This window comes from Manis pentadactyla, chromosome 2 (assembly GCF_030020395.1).
Source record: "Manis pentadactyla isolate mManPen7 chromosome 2, mManPen7.hap1, whole genome shotgun sequence".
NCBI lineage: Eukaryota > Metazoa > Chordata > Mammalia > Pholidota > Manidae > Manis > Manis pentadactyla.
This window is the reverse complement of record NC_080020.1, coordinates 191430308-191449392: the sequence shown is the minus strand read 5'-3', so window position 1 is coordinate 191449392 and position 19085 is coordinate 191430308. Positions and strand designations below refer to the sequence as shown.

General features: G+C 37.2%; 1 protein-coding gene across 2 annotated transcripts in view; it reads right to left on the bottom strand.

Annotated features, from left to right (window-relative positions):
- ASB3 (ankyrin repeat and SOCS box containing 3) overlaps nucleotides 1-19085 on the bottom strand; it is a 118955-nt gene that overhangs the window by 49804 nt on the left and 50066 nt on the right. The window lies entirely within an intron of this gene.

Below are 19085 nucleotides of genomic sequence, written 5' to 3'. Positions count from 1 at the left end.
CCACGCCCACAGCAACAGCGGAGATTAACTCCATAGCAGCTGGACAGGAAGCAGAAACCCTGTCTGCGCGCAGGTGTGCAGCACAAGCCACTAGAGGTCGCTGTTCTCCCAGGAGAGGAGGGCCACAAACCAACAAGAAAGGAAGTCCTTCCAGCCGTCACTTGTCCCAGTTCTGCAGACTATTCCTATCACCATGAAAAGGCAAAGCTACAGGCCGACAAAGATCACAGAGACAACACCAGAGAAGGAGACAGACCTAACCAGTCTTCCTGAAAAAGAATTCAAAATAAGAATCATAAACATGCTGACAAAGATGCAGAGAAATACGCAAGAGAAATGGGATGAAGTCCGGAAGGAGATCACAGATGCCAGAAAGGAGATCGCAGAAATGAAACAAACTCTGGAAGGGTTTACAAGCACAATGGATAAAATGCAAGAGGCCATTGATGGAATTGAAATCAGAGAACAGGAACGCATAGAAGCTGACATAGAGAGAGACAAAAGGATCTCCAGGAATGAAACAATATTAAGAGAACTGTGTGACCAATCCAAAAGCAACATTATCCGTATTATAGGGGTCCCAGAAGAAGAAGAGAGAGGAAAAGAGATGGAAAGTATCTTAGAAGAAATAATTGCTGAAAACTTCCCCACACTGGGGGAGGAAGTAATCGAACAGACCACGGAAATACACAGAACCCCCAACAGAAAGGATCCACGAAGGGGAACACCAAGACACATAATAATTAAAATGGCAAAGATCAAGGACAAGGAAAGAGTGTTAAAGGCAGCTAGAGAGAAAAAGGTCACCTACAAAGGGAAACCCATCAGGCTAACGTCAGATTTCTCAACAGAAACCCTACAGGCCAGAAGAGAATGGCATGATATATTTAATACAATGAAACAGAAGGGCCTTGAACCAAGGATACTGTATCCAGCACGACTATCATTCAAATATGACGGTGGGATTAAACAATTCCCAGACAAACAAAAGCTGAGGGAATTTGCTTTCCACAAACCACCTCTACAGAACATCTTACAGGGACTGCTCTAGATGGGAGCATTCCTAGAAAGAGCACAGCACAAAACACCCAACATATGAAGAATCGAGGACGAGGAACAAGAAGGGAGTGAAGAAAAGAATCACCAGACAGTGTATATAACAGCTCAATAAGCGAGCTAAGTTAGGCAGTAAGATACTAAAGAGGCTAACCTTGAACCTTTGGTAACAACGAATTTAAAGCCTGCAATGGCAAAAAGTACATATCTTTCAATAGTCACCCTAAATGTTAAAGGGTTGAATGCACCAATCAAAAGACACAGAGTAACAGAATGGATAAAAAACCAAGACCCATCTATATGCTGCTTAAAAGAAACTCACCTCAAACCCAAAGACATGTACAGACTAAAAGTCAAGGGATGGAAAAACATATTTCAAGCAAACAACAGTGAGAAGAAAGCAGGGGTTGCAGTACTAATATCAGAAAAAATAGACTTCAAAACAAAGAAAGTAACAAGAGATAAAGAAGGACACTACATAATGATAAAGGGCTCAGTCCAAGAAGAGGATATAACCATTCGAAATATATATGCACACAACACAGGAGCACCAGCATATGTGAAACAAATACTAACAGAACTGAAGGGGGATATAGACTGCAATGCATTCATTCTAAGAGACTTCAACACACCACTCACCCCAAAGGATAGATCCACTGGGCAGAAAATAAGTAAGGACATGGAAGCACTGAACAACACAGTAGAGCAGATGGACCTAATAGACATCTATAGAACTCTACATCCAAAAGCAACAGGATATACATTCTTCTCAAGTGCACATGGAACATTCTCCAGAATAGACCACATACTAGGCCACAAAAAGAGGCTCAGAAAATTCCAAAAGATTGAAATCCTACCAACCAACTTTTCAGACCACAAAGGCATAAAACTAGAAATAAACTGTACAAAGAAAGCAAAGAGACTCACAAACACATGGAGGCTTAACAACACGCTCCTAAATAATCAATGGATCAATGACCAAATCAAAATGGAGATCCAGCAATATATGTAAACAAATGACAACAACAACACTAAGCCCCAACTTCCGTGGGACACAGCAAAAGCAGGCTTAAGAGGAAAGTATATAGCAATCCAAGCATATTTAAAAAAGGAAGAGCAATCCCAAATGAATGGTCTAATGTCACAAATATCGAAATTGGAAAAAGAAGAACAGATGAGGCCTAAGGTCAGCAGAAGGAGGGACATAATAAAGATCAGAGAAGAAATAAATAAAATTGAGAAGAATAAAACAATAGCAAAAATCAATGAAACCAAGAGCTGGTTCTTTGAAAAAACAAACAAAATAGATAAGCCTCTAGCCAGACTTATTAAGAAGAAAAGAGAGTCAACACAAATCAACAGTATCAGAAACGAGAAAGGAAAAATCACCACGGACCCCACGGAAATGCAAAGAATTATTGGAGAATACTATGAAAACCTATATGCTAACAAGCTAGGAAACCTAGGAGAAATGGACAACTTCCTAGAAAAATACAACCTTCCAAGACTGACCCAGAAAGAAACAGAAAATCTAAACAGACCAATTGCCAGCAACGAAATTGAAGCGGTAATCAAAAAACTACCAAAGAACAAAACCCCCGGGCCAGATGCATTTACCTCGGAATTTTATCAGACATACAGGGAAGACATAATACCCATTCTCCTTAAAGTTTTCCAAAAAATAGAGGAGGAGGGGATACTCCCAAACTCATTCTATGAAGCTAACATCACCCTAATACCAAAACCAGGCAAAGATCCCACCAAAAAAGAAAACTACAGACCAATATCCCTGATGAACGTAGATGCAAAAATACTCAACAAAATATTAGCAAACCGAATTCAAAAATACATCAAAAGGATCATACACCATGACCAAGTGGGATTCATCCCAGGGATGCAAGGATGGTACAACATTGGAAAGTCCATCAACATCATCCACCACATCAACAAAAAGAAAGACAAAAACCACATGATCATCTCCATAGATGCTGAAAAAGCATTTGACAAAGTTCAACATCTATTCATGTTAAAAACTCTCAGCAAAATGGGAATAGAGGGCAAGTACCTCAACATAATAAAGGCCATCTATGATAAACCCACGGCCAACATTATATTGAACAGCGAGAAGCTGAAAGCATTTCCTCTGAGATCGGGAACTAGACAGGGATGCCCACTCTCCCCACTGTTATTTAACATAGTACTGGAGGTCCTAGCCACGGCAATCAGACAAAACAAAAAAATACAAGGAATCCAGATTGGTAAAGAAGAAGTTAAACTGTCACTATTTGCAGATGACATGATACTGTACATAAGAAACCCTAAAGACTCCACTGCAAAACTACTAGAACTGATATCGGAATACAGCAAAGTTGCAGGATACAAAATCAACACACAGAAATCTGTGGCTTTCCTATATACTAACAATGAACCAACAGAAAGAGAAATCAGGAAAACAACTCCATTCACAATTGCATCAAAAAAAATAAAATACCTAGGAATAAACCTAACCAAAGAAGTGAAAGACTTATACTCTGAAAACTACAAGTCACTCTTAAGAGAAATTAAAGGGGACACTAACAGATGGAAACTCATCCCATGCTCGTGGCTAGGAAGAATTAATATCGTCAAAATGGCCATCCTGCCCAAAGCAATATACAGATTTGATGCAATCCCTATGAAACTACCAGCAACATTCTACAATGAACTGGAACAAATAATTCAAAAATTCATATGGAAACACCAAAGACCCCGAATAGCCAAAGCAATCCTGAGAAAGAAGAATAAAGTAGGGGGGATCTCACTCCCCAACTTCAAGCTCTACTATAAAGCCACAGTAATCAAGACAATTTGGTACTGGCACAAGAACAGAGCCACAGACCAATGGAACAGACTAGAGAATACAGACATTAACCCAGACATATATGGTCAATTAATATTTGATAAAGGAGCCATGGACATACAATGGCGAAATGACAGTCTCTTCAACAGGTGGTGCTGGCAAAACTGGACAGCTACATGTAGGAGAATGAAACTGGACCATTGTCTAACCCCATATACAAAAGTAAACTCAAAATGGATCAAAGACCTGAATGTAAGCCATGAAACCATTAAACTCTTGGAAGAAAACATAGGCAAAAACCTCTTAGACATAAACATGAGTGACCTCTTCTTGAACACATCTCCCCGGGCAAGGAAAACAACAGCAAAAATGAGTAAGTGGGACTTTATTAAGCTGAAAAGCTTCTGTACAGCAAAAGACACCATCAATAGAACAAGAAGGATCCCTACAGTATGGGAGAATATATTTGAAAATGACACATCCGATAAAGGCTTGACGTCCAGAATATATAAGGAGCTCACATGCCTCAACAAACAAAAAAAAAATAACACAATTAAAAAATGGGCAGAGGAACTGAACAGACAGTTCTCCATAAAATACAGATGGCCAACAGACACATGAAAAGATGCTCCACATCGTTAATTATCAGAGAAATGCAAATTAAAACTACAATGAGGTATCACCTCACACCAATAAGGATGTCTGCCATCCAAAAGACAAACAACAACAAATGTTGGCGAGGCTGTGGAGAAAGGGGAACCCTCCTACACTGCTGGTGGGAATGTAAGTTAGTTCAACCATTGTGGAAAGCAGTATGTAGGTACATCAAAATGCTCAAAACAGACTTACCATTTGACCCAGGAATTCCACTCCTAGGAATTTACCCTAAGAATGCAGCAATCAAGTTTGAGAAAGACAGATGCACTCCTATGTTTATTGCAGCACTATTTACAATAGCCAAGAATTGGAAGCAACCTAAATGTCCATCGATAGATGAATGGATAAAGAAGATGTGGTACATATACACAATGGAATACTACTCAGCCATAAGAAAAGGGCAAATCCAATCATTTGCAGCAACATGGATGGAGCTGGAGGGTATTATGCTCAGTGAAACAAGCCAAGCGGAGAAAGAGAAATACCAAATGATTTCACTTATCTGTGGAATATAAGAACAAAGGAAAAACTGAAGGAACAAAACAGCAGCAGAATCACAGAACTCAAGAATGGACTAACAGGTACCAAAGGGAAAGGGACTGGGGAGGATGGGTGGGTAGGGAGGGATAAGGGGGGGAAAAGTAGAGGGGTATTAAGATTAACATGCATGGGTGGGTAGGAGAAAAGGGAGGGCTGTACAACACAGAGAAGGCAAGTAGTGATTCTACAACATTTTGCTATGCTGATGGACAGTGACTGTAAAGGGGTTTATAGGGGGGACCTGGTATAGGGGAGAGCCTATTAAACATAATATTCGTCATGTAAGTGTAGATTAATGACACCAAAAAAAAAAAAAAAAAAAAAGGCAGTTTCTGTGTGGAGACCTCCAATGAGTCCTACACAAGGGTATAAAGGGCATATAAAAGTGTAGGCAAAGGGTCTGTTTGTGTTTATACAGAGGATCAAAGCCTAATTGGGCTACCCCGAAAATGAACTAAGATACGATATGAAAAAGACTTCCAACATCAGCACTCTCTGGAAGACTCATGCCAGAAGATGATCAGCAAAAAACCCCAACAAAGATCCACGCACTGCTACAGCTGTAGATGCACTCATCCCACCAGTTCCTGGACTTGCCATGGGAATGAGGAAGGAGATATCTAAACTGGCCTGTGCATACAGTAAAACAACAAATTTGACTGGATCTATACTGTTGGAACTCAACCAAGAATTAGGAGAAGTGCAAATTGTAGCACTCCAAAATCTTACAACTACAGACTATTTACTGTTAAAAGAACATATGGCATGTGAACAGTCCCCAGGAATGGGTTGTTTTAATTTGTCTGATTTCTCTCAGACTGTTCAAGCTCAGTTGGACAATATCCACCATATCATAGATAAGTTTTCACAAATGCCTAAGGTGCCTAACTGGTTTTCTTGGTTTCACTGGAGATGGCTGGTAATTACAGGTATGCTTTAGTTATGTAACTATACTCCTATTATGTTAATGTGTGTGCGCAATTTAAGTAGTAGCTTAAAACCTATACATGCTGAAGTACTCTACAAGAAGATATGTCAAAGAAATAATCAATCTTCCCATGTTTTCCCCATGTTTTCTTCCACCTGCTACTTCTATAGCTTTTCTTCTTCCTTCCTAATTACAACCCTTAAATAGAATTCGTGCCTCATATCAAATTTACCAAGTATCATAATTCTTCCAAGTGGTAAAGATACCTCAAGACAAATGCTGGGCATAGAAGCCACAGGGCATAAATATGCAAAGAAGTAAAAAGCTAACCTTTTCAAACAATAAGGCTTCCCTCTCACTTACCAACTTCACATTTCCCTGTATGGCCCCGGAAGATGACTGGTTAGCCAGAGATGGGTAAGATTCCTCAAGGGAGGAACAACCTAAGACAGGCACAGTCGCAGGGGGGCCATCAGGTGAGAAATTGGGGATCAACAGAGGTGAGGCTTAGAACCTCACCCCCCCTGTTCTGAGAGAAATCTTCTGCATACGTGGATGTTTTATTGCTCTGGTCTAGCTTGTATTAACACATAGTCTACAGGCACACACCTGATCATCTACATTTGCTCTCTTACAACACTAAACTATGTTTTCTACCTTTATCTTGTATCTACCTACCACTTCAGCATTTTTAAAAAAATCATAATAATAAAGAGAGAAATGTGGTATCCACATATAAATCAAGTATAAAAACCAAATGAGTATTCATATTTGAACTGACTGTTTAGAGTTCATAATGCATGAGCAAAACCGAAAGTTTCTGTGATGACTGCCCTTGTACTGTTCACTATGTAACTTATTCATTATGTAAGAATTTGTTCTACATGTAAGAACTTGTTTGTTATGCCTCAGAAGATTGGAGACTGATGAAAATTAGGCTTGGGGTGGATTAATGATTGTGCATTGAGCATTGACTCCCTATACAGAATTTTATTGTCGTTAACAACCATTTGATCAATAAATATGAGAGATGCCCTCACAAAAAAAAAAAAAAAAAAAGGACAGACTTCCAATGGTAAAATAAATAAGTAATAAGTAACCGGGATGTAATGTATAACATAAGGAATATAGTCAAGATATTGTAACAGCTTGGTATGGTGATAGCTGGAACCTAGAATTATGTATATAAATGTTCTACCACTGTGTTGTACACTTGAAACTAATGTAATGTAATACTGTGCGTCAACTACCCTTCAATAAAAAATATTAAAAAAAAAAAATCAGTTAGGAAAGCATGAAGAATCTTATAAGTAAGTGAATAAGTGGCAAGAATACTTTTATAAAAAGAAAATACAAAGGGGAGGGGTGTGGGAGGGCGGGTCGGGAGGGAGGGAGATGGGGATTGAGGGGTATTATGTTTAGTACACATGGTGTGAGGGGTCACAGGGAAAACAGTGTAGCGCAGAGAGGCAAATAGTGAATCTGTGGCATCTTACTACACTGATGGACAGTGACTGCAATGGGGTATGTGTGGGGACTTGATAATATGGGTAAATGGAGTAACCACATTGTTTTTTCATATGAAACCTTCATAAGAGTGTATATCAATAATACCTTAATAAAAAATAAAAAATAAAAGGTTAGGTTAAAAAAAAATACAAGAGATAAACAGATATGAGAAAATATCAAAACATGGAAATATTTCTTAAATAAGCAAATTTGTTATGCAAATAGTGTCCTTGTGATGATTTATCAACTTTCTCCTAAGTAATGAGGTTAATATGAAAGTGTCATAAAATGCTTGTTTATTATTTAGCATTTAAATTTTACTGTGTGGAAAATTTTGTTTTTTTAAAAACATGAACTAGTGATTAAATATAAAAAACTTAAATGTGTAGAATTATGATATAGTAACTTCAGTTGACTATTAAATAGTATCTAAAACTATGACTAGTAAGGTAGTATTAAAATGTAAAACAAGATGCTTACACAGCAGATTAAGTGAAAAATGCAAATTTAATATATTTATGATGCATTATATGAAATATAAAGTGTCTATTTAAATTATAAAATGTCTATTAAAATTTATGTATAAACTGTATAAAATGCCTATACATAAAAAATTGCAGGGAACTCTGAAAGATAAAAAACGTGTAGGGTAAGGGGCAGTTTTTTTCTTTTTAAAAGTTATTTTTTAGACAATAAGTAAAAATAGAAAAAAATAATATTTATGACATCTATTCTATTAATATGGTGAATACCTCCTATTCAGCTTAAATTTACCAGTCTATTTCATTATAAATACTTTTTTTTTCAACTGGATATACCATTTCAAAAATTTGTACAGTGGTGTTTTGGTATTGGCTTATTCCAAAGTCTAAATATTTTTCATCACATGATGATAGTTCTGCTGTTGTGACTCAAGGCCCACAGTCTTCAAGCTCCTTTTAATATTTGCCTTTAAATATTTTAGTCCCAAAGAACAGTTCAAAATTACATTTCAATGCTATAAGATAGAAATTCCAGTAAAAAACTTGTGTGATGGCATTTTTTACAGCATTTCCCTATAATGAGACTTCAGATCCTGAATTACAGCCCAGACTATAGGAGCATATATATAATAAATACTGGATAAGTTGCAACTAAGCAACACTACAGGGCAGACAGATGGTTCAAATATCTGCTGACACAATCCTGCTTTCTCATTATGATCAAAGAGATCTGCTATGCTTAGGGAAGGCCAGAGCTCTGAAATCATCTTTCTTGGGATCAAAAGGTATGCTTTTATCCATTAGTTTTCATTCTGTAAAAAACAAAAAAATATATTATACTGAGGGTCATAAACTGAAAACTTATCAGTTGGATTCTAGCCCCAGATATATTTTATTTGGTTCACACAGCTTTATTTGGTTTTGTTAATTTGCTTTATTTTATCATTGAGCCAGCATTTAAAAATTGGGAACCTTCACATTAAAAAAAAAAAAAAAAAGATCCAGGTGCACATATTTGGAGTATCTTGAAAGATGGCAACATTGTACTAAAAAAATAGTGGCTGCCCCTTTAGTCTGGGTTTAGCTTTCCTCAAACAGTCCCTAACATTCCATAGGCATCTGTACTTACAACATGCCTTCAGGCCCCAGTAAACTCTTAGAGTCTAACTGACTTCCTCCAAGATAACTTGCAACCAGTTTTACTGGTTTAAATGAACATGTTTACCTTTCCTCTTCCATAGTCATATTGATCTTGCCAGTTGTACTAATAACATACACACTGTTTTCCATTCCCCAAAAAAGGAGTCCCCAAAGCCTATAATCCTCTTTCCATGGTCTATATAAAGAGCCATTCATTTGCCAGATTTTCCTCTCTTTAAAAAACACCCAGGCCGTATAAACAGAAAGAAGCTTAATATTAACACAGAATCTTTATACCCTTGTCCTTGCATTTGTTGTACAAGTTTTCACAGGCACTAAAGACATTTCCTTAGACTGTTTAAATAGATCATTTGTTCATTCTCTTGTGTCCCAGTAAGAGTAGGCTACACTTTAGAGTCAATAACAAACCCTGACAGGCTGTTACAAATTCCAAGAGAACAGACTGCATGCTTTCTGCCTGTCCATAGTAGGGCTATAAACAGTCAATGACTTTGCACTCAACAGTCACCAACTACCACAACTCAGTGCCCTCCTCCCAATCCAACAACAAATCCTTACACTCATCAGTGTTCACAGATTCTCTATACTTTGCAATGATTCAATCCCAGCAAAGTCTTTATTGGCAGTTAATCACTATTCACCTAAATTTGGAATATGCAGCTATAATTTAAGTGCATGTGTTTACAGTCATTATCAATCATACCCCAGAAGCCTACTAAAATGTTTTACTGCAAAATATTTCAGCAGCCTAATTATTATGGTAAGACTAGAGAATTATATGCTTTGAGGGACTATTATTATTAAACCATATACCTATGTACTTATATGCAGTATAGTACTTATATTCTTTTCTTTTTTTGAACAATGTGGCAACTTTCTTCAATTTAGAAGCATTTCCACAATTCAAGTGATTCTGAGCAAACAATGATTTGTGGATACTCTCAAATAAAATAAATTTCTACATGATACTAAGATTACCATATACATGAGAAGTATCCTGTAAGATATTTTGAAGAAGAAAGAGAGGACGAAGAGGAGGAGGAGGAAAAAGAAACTACTTCCTGGGTATAAACAGGTACGACCAGGCATTTTAGCATCATAAAACCGTAAGTCCCCTTATACTCTTATCTCTGTGTCATTAGCATAATAGAATATGTAGCAACATCATAATGTTTCCCAATCAGAATGTTCAAATGACATTTGCTCAAATGAGTACCAGTAACAATCTGTGCACAAGATGGAATCTAGTAAACAAAGGAAGATTTATTCAACTCTTGCAAATATATCACAATCTTTTAGAACACTATTATCAATCCCAGCAGACAGTTAAAAGATCATAGATGACTCATCCACTCAACATTTTGTTACTAAAATCAATATATGAACAAGTAATAAACATTACATGAAGTAGAAGGGATGAAACACTGTATTAAAAGAGACATAAGGGACATATTAACTAATTGCAATGCACAGACCTTAAACGGATCCTGATTTCAACAAACTGAGAAATATACATATATATATATATATATATATATATATAAAAAACAATCACAGAAATCCAAACACTGACTGGATATTTGGTGATACTAATTAATTAGTTATTTTTAGAAGCAATCATAGTGGTATTGTGATATTTTTTAAAAAGATCTTTGTCCTTTGGACATACATATACAAATATTTATGTTTTATATATATAAATATATATAAATATTTAATATCATAATATTATGATGAATGAGTCCTTCCTTCAAAATAATGGAGTAGGGACAGTAAGTAGAGCTATAAATGAAACAAGATTGGCCCTGAGTTAATAACTATTGAAGCTGGGTGTTAGATATATGGCAATTTATTATATTTTTCTCTATACTTTTGTATATGCTCATGGATATTGTGAAATTAAAAAAAAAAAGACTACCTTAAATTCTGAAGAAAATTTCAAATGGGCACTCCAAAACATTTTTAATATCTGAAATACTCTTAATGTGCATAAATGTTAATTTTAAAAAACATTATCAGAATAAAAATTTAAATGAACACTGTCCTACTTACTAATATTATCTTAAAGTCACATTTTGTAAATTAATTTTAAATGCTTTAAAAAGAAACAGGGAGAAGAAGAGACAAGCAGATGAATCTACAGCAGAATAACAGTAATTAGGACAGAACTTCATAATACTTAGTGTGTCTCTTAAAGGCACTTAGAGTTTGCCTTCAATTCTGATTATTATAATATCCCCAATTAGATGGTAAGCACTTGATAGTAGGAACTAAGCCCAGTAAAGTGTGTAGAACCCTGAAAATCACCTAATCAACTGAGGATAATGTGGGAAATTCAGCTGCAACTTCTACCAACCCACTGATAAGCAAAGTTGATTGGCTAAACTGTTGTTTCTTTGCTCCTTCATCTCCCCATGTGGTACCCATCTGGTAGGTCAAAGGAGGCAAATGCTTCAAACATAGGAGAGAACTAGTGTTCAGTTAAGAATATATGAAGACTGAACTCTCCAATACAGAAGCCACTAGCTACATGTGACTGTTTACATTTAAAACTAACTAAAATTAAAATTTGAGCACATCAATCAAATTATTCACATTTGAAGTGCTCAAGAGCCACAATTGGCTAGTGACTACCATACCTGGCAGTCATATAGGACATTTTCAAGTTTTACTGAACAGCAGTGGTCCAAAGTTTGGAATTTTACTGAATTTGAATTTAACTTAGAATACTAGGCATATTTACCTCCAGGATACATGCCTGGCAATACATATAGGGAGCCAGGACATTAGTTGGGCCTCCCATGGCTTGGGGTAAGTGTTCAAGGAAAGAAAGGAAGTAATTCTAGAACCTAGAAAGGTACTATGGATTCCCAGAGAGAAAAAGAAGGCAGGATAATAGGTTCTAGTATTACACTGGCATGCAATAAAGATGAGAACCCAAGGATAAACAAGAATGAAATAAAACACCCCATTTTGGAAGGCAGAGCTCAAAGCTTCTAGGGTACACAGAAAGGGATGATGGGAGACTTTCTTCCCTTCAATCCAAACAGGTATTTTCTATAAGACTCCAGCTGGGACAGTACAGAAGAAAAACCAGAAGCTCTGCAGGTAGGAACACTGCCTTATCTATAACAGGTCATATTATAGTCCTAAGGAACCTATAAGGGCAAAAGTTTTAAGAAAGCAAGAATGACATGAGAACGTCATTTTCTGCAATAATTTGTAGGCAGACATTTTGTATCTTTGAAGAAACAAGTTCTTCCATTTCCTAAATTATAGGGGAAAAGGAGAAAGCAAGAAAAAGTAATCTGGGAAAACATATTCTCAGTAACAAAATCAAGGAACTGGAAACAGCCTGTGACCTACACAAAACTTCTAACAAAAATGAAAACTCAGTTGAGGCATGTAGCACACTGAGTGTAGTCACAAGTCCCATAAAAAGACTTCATGAAGGCATGGATTCAACATAGGAGTCTCATCTGGGACAAATACGTAAGTAAGTCATAAATCTAACGAGGAATAATAAACCCTAAGAATAGTAAACAATGATCATTATTTAATGCAACATTCATTAAAGAACAAGTTTTTAACAGAGGAATTTGTAAAAATGTAATTATCCAACTGAATGCTCTTTTAGAAAAATGCCTAATGTGATTGTGTGTTCTAGGGAGCTACTGTAGACAAGTTCTGTACCAAATGCATACTTCATTGAGCTGAGTGTTACAGCTATAATCTATAAATAACTCACTTTCATTTTCAGGCTCAGGTTTTGACAGTAATTCTATAGAAAAGCATCACAGTTAGTGAGGCTATAATGAACAATTTAACCACACCCTGTCCATCTCCTCTAGTTATTGCAGCATGTTGGCTGAGAGTGTCAGAGATCACGTATGTGTTCTATTAGTACATTTGATTTATATGTGAATGTTTACTTTCTTTTTAAGTTCTACATGTACTCTATTCTCCATTATGTACTTCATCTTTATATATACTCAAAAACAATCTCTCTACTCTATACTAATATGTATAAAACTTTTAAAATACATTTAGAACATTCATAAGCCACTTATTTACTGTAGTATTTCCTGATCCTATGGTTATACTGACATCTGGTGGCACTCAGAAAGAAACCAGACTGCAATGACAAGGGACTTTTTTTCTAGTGTCTATGTGACTTCAGAGTTTATAATTTTCCAAGGCTTTACCTATATTCAAGATAGCAGGACCATGAAAGTATTATATAAACTCCACTGACAGCACACATTAGTTCCAACCCTTCACTTTGGCAATGTGACTGGCAAGGATACAGAATTGTTTTAAGAATGTCACTGGGCTGCTCTAGATGGGAGCACTCCTAGAAAGAGCACAGCACAAAACACCCAAGATATGAAGAATCGAGGAGGAGGAACAAGAAGGGAGAGAAGAAAAGAATCTCCAGACAGTGTATATAACAGCTCAATAAGCGAGCTAAGTTAGGCAGTAAGATACTAAAGAGGCTAACCTTGAACCTTTGGTAACCACGAATTTAAAGCCTGCAATGACAATAAGTACTTATCTTTCAATAGTCACCCTAAATGTTAATGGACTGAATGCACCAATCAAAAGACACAGAGTAACAGAATGGATAAAAAAGTAAGACCATCTATATGCTGCTTACAAGAAACTCACCTCAAACCCAAAGACATATACAGACTAAAAGTCAAGGGATGGAAAAACATATTTCAGGCAAACAATAGCGAGAAGAAAGCAGGGGTTGCAGTAGTAATATCAGACAAAATAGACTTCAAAACAAAGAAAGTAACAAGAGATAAAGAAGGACACTACATAATGATAAAGGGCTCAGTCCAACAAGAGGATATAACCATTCTAAATATATATGCACACAACACAGGAGCACCAGCATATGCGAAACAAACACTAACAGAACTAAAGGGGGAAATAGACTGCAATGCATTCATCCTAGGAGACTTCAACACACCACTCACCCCAAAGGATAGATACAACGGGCAAAAAATAAGTAAGAACACGGAGGCACTGAAAACACAGTAGAGCAGATGGACCTAATAGACATCTATAGAACTGTACATCCAAAAGCAACAGGATATACATTCTTCTCAAGTGCACATGGAACATTCTCCAGAATAGACCACATACTAGGCCACAAAAAGAGCCTCAGTAAATTCCAAAAGATTGAAATCCTACCAACTAACTTTTCAGACCACAAAGGCATAAAACTAGAAATAAACTGTACAAAGAAAGCAAAAAGTCTCACAAACACATGGAGGCTTAACAACACGCTCCTAAATAATCAATGGATCAATGACCAAATCAAAATGGAGTTCTAGCAATATATGGAAATAAATGACAACAACAACACTAAGCCCCCACTTCTGTGGGACACAGCAAAAGCAGTCTTAATAAGAGGAAAGTATATAGCAATCCAAGCACATTTAAAAAAGGAAGAACAATCCCAAATGAATGGTCTAATGTCAAAATTATCGAAACTGGAAAAAGAAGAACAAATGAGGCCTAAGGTCAGCAGAAGGAGGGACATAATAAAGATCAGAGAAGAAATAAATAAAATTGAGAAGAATAAAACAATAGCAAAAATCAATGAAACCAAGAGCTGGTTATTCGAGAAAATAAACAAAATAGATAAGCCTCTAGCCAGACTTATTAGGAGGAAAAGAGAGTCAACACAAATCAACAGTATCAGAAACGAGAAAGGAAAAATCACCACGGACCCCGAAGAAATACAAAGAATTATTAGAGAATACTATGAAAACCTATATGCTAACAAGCTGGGAAACCTAGGAGAAATGGACAACTTCCTAGAAAAATACAACCTTCCAAGACTGACCCAGAAAGAAACAGAAAATCTAAACAGACCAATTTCCAGCAACAAAATTGAAGCGGTAATCAAAAAACTACCAAAGAACAAAACCCCCGGGCCAGATGCATTTACCTCGGAATTTTATCAGACATACAGGGAAGACATAATACCCATTCTCCTTAAAGTTTTCCAAAAAATAGAGGAGGAGGGGATACTCCCAAACTCATTCTATGAAGCTAAAATCACCCTAATACCAAAACCAGGCAAAGACCCCACCAAAAAAGAAAACTACAGACCAATATCCCTGATGAACGTAGATGCAAAAATACTCAACAAAATATTAGCAAACCAAATTCAAAAACACATCAAAAGGATCGTACACCATGACCAAGTGGGATTCATCCCAGGGATGCAAGGATGGTACAACATTGGAAAGTCCATCAACATCATCCACCACATCAACAAACAGAAAGACAAAAACCACATGATCATCTCCATAGATGCTGAAAAAAGCATTTGACAAAGTTCAACATCCATTCATGATAAAAACTCTCCAGCAAAATGAGAATAGAGGGCAAGTACCTCAACATAATAAAGGCCATCTATGATAAACAAACAGCCAACATTATATTGAACAGCGAGAAGCTGAAAGCATTTCCACTGAGATCGGGAACTAGACAGGGATGCCCACTCTCCCCACTGTTATTTAACATAGTACTGGAGGTCCTAGCCATGGCAATCAGACAAAACAAAAAAATACAAGGAATCCAGATTGGTAAAGAAGAAGTTAAACTGTCACTATTTGCAGATGACATGATACTGTACATAAAAAACCCTAAAGACTCCACCCCAAAACTACTAGAACTGATATCGGAATACAGCAAAGTTGCAGGATACAAAATCAACACACAGAAATCTGTGGCTTTCCTATACACTAACAATGAACCAACAGAAAGAGAAATCAGGAAAACAACTCCATTCACAATTGCATCAAAAAAAATAAAATACCTAGGAATAAACCTAACCAAAGAAGTGAAAGACTTATACTCTGAAAACTACAAGTCACTCTTAAGGGAAATTAAAGGGGACACTAACAGATGGAAACTCATCCCATGCTCGTGGCTAGGAAGAATTAATATCGTCAAAATGGCCATCCTGCCCAAAGCAATATACAGATTTGATGCAATCCCTATGAAACTACCAGCAACATTCTTCAATGAACTGGAACAAATAATTCAAGAATTCATATGGAAATACCAAAGCCCCAAATAGCCAAAACAATCCTGAGAAAGAAGAAAAGTAGGGGGGATCTCACTCCCCAACTTCAAGCTCTACTACAAAGCCACAGTAATCAAGACAATTTGGTACTGGCACAAGAACAGAGCCACAGACCCCTGGAACAGACTAGAGAATCCAGGCATTAATCCAGACATATATGGTCAATTAATATTTGATAAAGGAGCCATGGACATACAATGGCGAAATGACAGTCTCTTCAACAGGTGGTGCTGGCAAAACTGGACAGCTACATATAGGAGAATGAAACTGGACCATTGTCTAACCCCATATACAAAAGTAAACTCAAAATGGATCAAAGACCTGAATGTAAGTCATGAAACCATTAAACTCTTGGAAGAAAACATAGGCAAAAACCTCTTAGACATAAACATGAGTGACCTCTTCTTGAACACATCTCCCCGGGCAAGGAAAACAACAGCAAAAATGAACAAGTGGGACTATATTAAGCTGAAAAGCTTCTGTACAGCAAAAGACACCATCAATAGAACAAAAAGGAACCCTACAGTATGGGAGAATATATTTGAAAATGACACATCCGATAAAGGCTTGACGTCCAGAATATATAAGGAGCTCACATGCCTCAACAAACAAAAAACAAATAACCCAATTAAAAAATGGGCAGAGGAACTGAACAGACAGTTCTCCAAAAAAGAAATACAAATGGCCAACAGACACATGAAAAGATGCTCCACATCGCTAATTATCAGAGAAATGCAAATTAAAACTACAATGAGGTATCACCTCACACCAGTAAGGATGGCTGCCATCCAAAAGACAAACAACAACAAATGTTGGCGAGGCTGTGGAGAAAGGGGAACCCTCCTACACTGCTGGTGGGAAGGTAAGTTAGTTCAACCATTGTGGAAAGCAGTATGGAGGTACATCAAAATGCTCAAAACAGACTTACCATTTGACCCAGGAATTCCACTCCTAGGAATTTACCCTAAGAATGCAGCAATCAAGTTTGAGAAAGACAGATGCACTCCTATGTTTATTGCAGCACTATTTACAATAGCCAAGAATTGGAAGCAACCTAAATGTCCATCGATAGATGAATGGATAAAGAAGATGTGGTACATATACACAATGGAATACTACTCAGCCATAAGAAAAGGGCAAATCCAATCATTTGCAGCAACATGGATGGAGCTGGAGGGTATTATGCTCAGTGAAACAAGCCAAGCGGAGAAAGAGAAATACCAAATGATTTCACTCATCTGTGGAATATAAGAACAAAGGAAAAACTGAAGGAACAAAACAGCAGCAGAATCACAGAACTCAAGAATGGACTAACAGGTACCAAAGGGAAAGGGACTGGGGAGGATGGGTGGGTAGGGAGGGATAAGGGGGGGAAAAGTAGAGGGGTATTAAGATTAACATGCATGGGTGGGTAGGAGAAAAGGGAGGGCTGTACAACACAGAGAAGGCAAGTAGTGATTCTACAACATTTGCTATGCTGATGGACAGTGACTGTAAAGGGGTTTATAGGGGGGACCTGGTATAGGGGAGAGCCTAGTAAACATAATATTCGTCATGTAAGTGTAGATTAATGACACCAAAAAAAAAAAAAAAAAAAGGCAGTTTCTGTGTGGAGACCTCCAATGAGTCCTACACAAGGGTATAAAGGGCATATAAAAGTGTAGGCAAAGGGTCTGTTTGTGTTTATACAGAGGATCAAAGCCTAATTGGCCTACCCCGAAAATGAACTAAGATACGATATGAAAAATAACTTCCAACATCAGCACTCTCTGGAAGACTCATGCCAGAAGATGATCATCAAAAAACCCCAACAAAGATCCACGCACTGCTACAGCTGTAGATGCACTCATCCCACCAGTTCCTGGACTTGCCATGGGAATGAGGAAGGAGATATCTAAACTGGCCTGTGCATACAGTAAAACAACAAATTTGACTGGATCTATACTGTTGGAACTCAACCAAGAATTAGGAGAAGTGCAAATTGTAGCACTCCAAAATCTTACAACTACAGACTATTTACTGTTAAAAGAACATATGGCATGTGAACAGTCCCCAGGAATGGGTTGTTTTAATTTGTCTGATTTCTCTCAGACTGTTCAAGCTCAGTTGGACAATATCCACCATATCATAGATAAGTTTTCACAAATGCCTAAGGTGCCTAACTGGTTTTCTTGGTTTCACTGGAGATGGCTGGTAATTACAGGTATGCTTTAGTTATGTAACTATACTCCTATTATGTTAATGTGTGTGCGCAATTTAAGTAGTAGCTTAAAACCTATACATGCTGAAGTTACTCTACAAGAAGATATGTCAAAGAAATAATCAATCTTCCTGTGTTTTCTTCCACCTGCTACTTCTATAGCTTTTCTTCTTCCTTCCTTCCTACAACCCTTAAATAGAATTCGTGCCTCATATCAAATTTACCAAGTATCATAATTCTTCCAAGTGGTAAAGATACCTCAAGACAAATGCTGGGCCTAGAAGCCACAGGGCATAAATATGCAAAGAAGTAAAAAGCTAACCTTTTCAAACAATAAGGCTTCCCTCTCACTTACCAACTTCACATTTCCCTGTATGGCCCCGGAAGATGACTGGTTAGCCAGAGATGGGTAAGATTCCTCAAGGGAGGAACAACCTAAGACAGGCACAGTCGCAGGGGGGCCATCAGGTGAGAAATTGGGGATCAACAGAGGTGAGGCTTAGAACCTCCCCCCTCCTGTTCTGAGAGAAATCTTCTGCATACGTGGATGTTTTATTGCCCTTGTCTAGCTTGGATTAACACATAGTCTACAGGCACACACC